The following is a 5,000-nucleotide window of genomic DNA, read 5'->3' as shown; positions in this document are numbered from 1 at the left end:
GGGCAGGGGTGGGGGTCACTGATTGCTACGACGGACACTGACCCCACAGGGGTGTGGAGACTCCAGCTTCTATTCCACATTGGTGCTGATTTTCCTAATGGGAGTCAGGGCCACAATTATCCACGAGTGATTCAGTGTTAGAGGGAGCTTTACTCAGTATCTAACCCCGTGCTGTACCTGTCCTGGGAGTGTTTGATGGGGACAGGGTAGAGGGAGCTTTACTCTGTATCTAACCCCGTGCTGTACCTGTCCTGGGAGTGTTTGATGGGGGACAGTGTAGAGGGAGCTTTACTCTGTATCTAACCCCGTGCTGTACCTGTCCTGGGAGTGTTTGATGGGGACAGGGTAGAGGGAGCTTTACTCTGTATCTAACCCCGTGCTGTACCTGTCCTGGGAGTGTTTGATGGGGACAGGGTAGAGGGAGCTTTACTCTGTATCTAACCCCGTGCTGTACCTGTCCTGGGAGTGTTTGATGGGGGACAGTGTAGAGGGAGCTTTACTCAGTATCTAACCCCGTGCTGTACCTGTCCTGGGAGTGTTTGATGGGGACAGGGTAGAGGGAGCTTTACTCTGTATCTAACCCCGTGCTGTACCTGTCCTGGGAGTGTTTGATGGGGACAGGGTAGAGGGAGCTTTACTCTGTATCTAACCCCGTGCTGTACCTGTCCTGGGAGTGTTTGATGGGGGACAGTGTAGAGGGAGCTTTACTCTGTATCTAACCCCGTGCTGTACCTGTCCTGGGAGTGTTTGATGGGGACAGGGTAGAGGGAGCTTTACTCTGTATCTAACCCCGTGCTGTACCTGTCCTGGGAGTGTTTGATGGGGGACAGTGCAGAGGGAGCTTTACTCTGTATCTAACCCCGTGCTGTACCTGTCCTGGGAGTGTTTGATGGGGACAGGGTAGAGGGAGCTTTACTCTGTATCTAACCCCGTGCTGTACCTGTCCTGGGAGTGTTTGATGGGGGGACAGTGTAGAGGGAGCTTTACTCAGTATCTAACCCCGTGCTGTACCTGTCCTGGGAGTGTTTGATGGGGGGACAGTGTAGAGTGAGCTTTACTCTGTATCTAACCCCGTGCTGTACCTGTCCTGGGAGTGTTTGATGGGGATGGTGTCGAGGGAGCTTTACTCTGTATCTAACCCCGTGCTGTACCTGTCCTGGGAGTGTTGATGGGGGACAGTGTAGAGGGAGCTTTACTCTGTATCTAACCCCGTGCTGTACCTGTCCTGGGAGTGTTTGATGGGGGACAGTGTAGAGGGAGCTTTACTCTATATCTAACCCCGTGCTGTACCTGTCCTGGGGAGTGTTTGATGGGGACAGTGTAGAGGGAGCTTTACTCTGTATCTAACCCCATGCTGTACCTGTCCTGGGGGTGTTTGATGGGGGGACAGTGCAGAGGGAGCTTTACTCTGTATCTAACCCCGTGCTGTACCTGTCCTGGGAGTGTTTGATGGGGGACAGTGTAGAGGGAGCTTTACTCTATATCTAACCCCGTGCTGTTCCTGTCCCGGGAGTGTTTGAAGTAGGAACGATTTGTTCTTTGATTAATGGTCTGGAATGAAATATAGAGATTGGCGCAAAAACGCTGGCAGAAAGAGGATCAGATCGGAGCCAAAATCGGTGATGAAAATCCCAGTGGACTGACTAACACCCCGATACAGCTGCTGACAGAAGTGGATTCTTTGTTTTTGTAATCTAACTCCTGCCCTCAAGTGCTTGCAGATGTGAAAGGCAGAGCTTGGAACCTCAACAGAAGGGACAAGCCCCAGTGTGCCTCAGGATGGAGGAAGCTGGAACGCACAGCTCGACTGAGCTGCAATTAAAATCTCCGGCTGTTATACTTTAAGGGCAGCACAGTGGGTTAGCACTGCTGCGTCACAGCGCCAGGGACCCGGGTTCGATTCCCGGCTCGGGTCACTTTCTGTGCGGAGTCTGCACGTTCTCCCCGTGTCTGCGTGGGTTTCCTCCGGGTGCTCCGGTTTCCTCCCACAGTCCAAAAGATGTGCAGGTTAGGTGGATTGGCCATGCTAAATTGCCCCTGTGTCCAATGATGTGCGGGTTCGGTGGATTGGCCATGCTAAATTGTCCCTTAGTGTCCAAAGATGTGCGGGTTCGGTGGATTGGCCATGCTAAATTGTCCCTTAGTATCCAAAGATGTGCGGGTTAGGTGGATTGGCTATGCTAAATTGCCCCTTAGTGTCCAAAGATGTGCGGGTTAGATGGATTGGCTATGCTAAACTGCCCGTGTCCAAAGATGTGCAGGTTAGGTGGATTGGCCATGCTAAATTGCCCCTTAGTGTCCAAAGATGTGCGGGTTAGGTGGATTGGCTATGCTAAATTGCCCCATAGTGTCCAAAGATGTGCAGGTTAGGTGGATTGGCCATGCTAAACTGCCCGTGTCCAAAGATGTGCAGGTTAGGTGGATTGGCCATGCTAAATTGCCCCTGTGTCCAATGATGTGCGGGTTCGGTGGATTGGCCATGCTAAATTGTCCCTTAGTGTCCAAAGATGTGCGGGTTCGGTGGATTGGCCATGCTAAATTGTCCCTTAGTATCCAAAGATGTGCGGGTTAGGTGGATTGGCTATGCTAAATTGCCCCTTAGTGTCCAAAGATGTGCGGGTTAGATGGATTGGCCATGCTAAATTGCCCCATAGTGTCCAAAGATGTGCAGGTTAGGTGGATTGGCCATGCTAAACTGCCCGTGTCCAAAGATGTCCAGGTTAGGTGGATTGGCTATGCTAAATTGCTCGTTAGTGTCCAAAGATATGCAGGATAAGTGGATGGGCCATTGTCAATTTGTGGGGTTATGGGGATGGGGGTGTGTGGGGGGGATGGGGGGGTGCTGGGTGAGATGCCCTTTTGGAGGGTCGGTGCAGACTCAATGGGCTGAATGGCCTTCTGCGCTGTAGGAATTCTCTGGAATGGGGGATTTGTGCCTGGGTGGTGGTGGGAGTGTGGGGGGCAGTGGCTGGGACTTGGCTCTGTCCCACGATATGGGGGCACCTGCGAGGAATTTCACAGGGCGGGGGGGGAATGGGACGATATGAGGGGGCGCTGGGACAGGAGGGTGGATTTATGTATTCATTCGCGGGATGTGTGCATCGCTGGACAGGCCCAGCATTCACTGACTATCCCCAATCGCCCCTTGAGAAGGTGGTGGGTGAGCCACCATCTTGAACCCGCGGCAATCCCCGTGTGGGGTAGGTACACCCACAGCGCTGTTAGGGAGAGGGTTCCAGGATTTTGACCCCAGCGACAGTGAAGGAACGGCCAATATATTTCTTAAAGTTTATTTATTAGTGTCACAAGTAAGACTTACATTAACACTGCAATGAAGTTACTGTGAAAATCCCCTAGTTGCCGCACTCCGGCGCCTGTTCGGGTAACACTGAGGGAGAATTTAGCACGGCCCAATGCACCCTAACCAGCACGTCTTTCAGACTGTGGGAGGAAACCGGAGCACCCGGAGAAAACCCACGAAGACACGGGGAGAACGTGCAGACTCCACACAGACAGTGACCCGAGCCGGGAATCGAACCCGGGTTCCTGGCGCTGTGAGGCAGCAGCGCTAACCCACTGTGCCACCTCGAAGTCGGGATGGTGAGAGACTCGGAGGGGGAACTTGCAGGCGGTGGGTGTTCCCCATGTGTCTGCTGCCCCCCCCTTGTCCTTCTAGATGGTAGAGGTGGCGGTTTGGAAGGTGCTGTTGAAGGAGCCTTGGCGAGTCGCTGCGGTGAATCTTGTAGATGGTTCACACGGCTGTGTCGGGGTGGAGGAGTGAGTGTTTGTGTCAGCGTCTCGATCGAGCGGGGCTGCTTTGTCCTGGATGGTGTCGAGCTTCTCGAGTGTTGTTGGAGCCGCACTCATCCAGGCAAGTGGGGAGTGTTCCATCACACTCCTGACTTGTGTCCTTGTAGATGGCGGACAGGCTTTGGGGGGAGTCAGGAGGTGAGTTACTCTCTGCAGAACCAGCTCTCTCTACACAAGCAGACAGGGGCTGGGGGGCGGGAGAAAGAGCGCTCCCACACAGCACAGTCCAGAATGTCCCACTGCTACCCTCTGCTGGAAATATGCAGTAAAGAGAAGGAGCAAATGACAGCAACAACAACACTGTACATTGAGGTAGCACCTTTAACTTCATCGGCGCATTGTCAAACCGGATGTCAGACAGAAGGAGAGATGAGTGCATTTGATCAGAAGTGAGGGGGGAGGGAGTAAGATGGAAATGAGTGAGGGAGGGAGGGAAGGCGAGAGGGGGAACGGGGGGAGGGGGGACGGAGGGAGAGCGAGGGGGGCATGGGGGAGGGCGAGCACGGGGAGAGGGATGCACGGAGGGAGGCGAGGGGGGACAGAGGAGGGCGAGGGGGGCACGGAGGGAGGGCGAGGGGGGCACGGAGGGAGGGCGAGGGGGGACGGAGGGAGAGTGAGGGGGGGACAGAGGGAGGGCGAGGGGGCACGGGGGGAGGGTGAGCACGGAGAGAGAGCGATGGGGCGATGGAGGGAGAGCGAGGGGGGGATGGAGGGAGAGCGAGGGGGGACGGAGGGAGAGCGAGGGGGGACGGAGGGAGAGCGAGGGGGGACGGAGGGAGAGCGATGGGGCGACGGAGGGAGAGCAGGGGGGGACGGAGGGAGAGCAAGGGGGGGACGGAGGGAGGGCGAGGGGGGGACGGAGGGAGGGCGAGGGGGGGACGGAGGGAGGGCGAGAGGGGGGTGAGGGAGGGAGAGCCTGGGGGGGACGGAGGGAGAGTGAGGGGGTGAGGGAGGGAGAGCCTGGGGGGGGACGGAGGGAGAGTGAGTGGGTGATGGAGGGAGAGTGAGGGGGACGGAGGGAGAGCGAGGGGGTGAGGGAGGGAGAGCGAGGGGGGTGAGGAGGCAGAGCGAGGGGGTAGGGAGGCAGAGCGAGGGGGGAAGGGGAGCAGGGGGGAGGGGGGCGAGGGGGGGGACGGAGGGCGAGGGGGGGACGGGAGGGCAGGGGGGGGGGACGGAGAGCGAGGGGAACC

The sequence above is a fragment of the Mustelus asterias genome, unplaced genomic scaffold (genome assembly GCF_964213995.1).
Source record: "Mustelus asterias unplaced genomic scaffold, sMusAst1.hap1.1 HAP1_SCAFFOLD_229, whole genome shotgun sequence".
Lineage (NCBI taxonomy): Eukaryota > Metazoa > Chordata > Chondrichthyes > Carcharhiniformes > Triakidae > Mustelus > Mustelus asterias.
The sequence above is the reverse complement of the archived record's forward strand: the minus strand, read 5'-3'. Positions refer to the sequence as shown.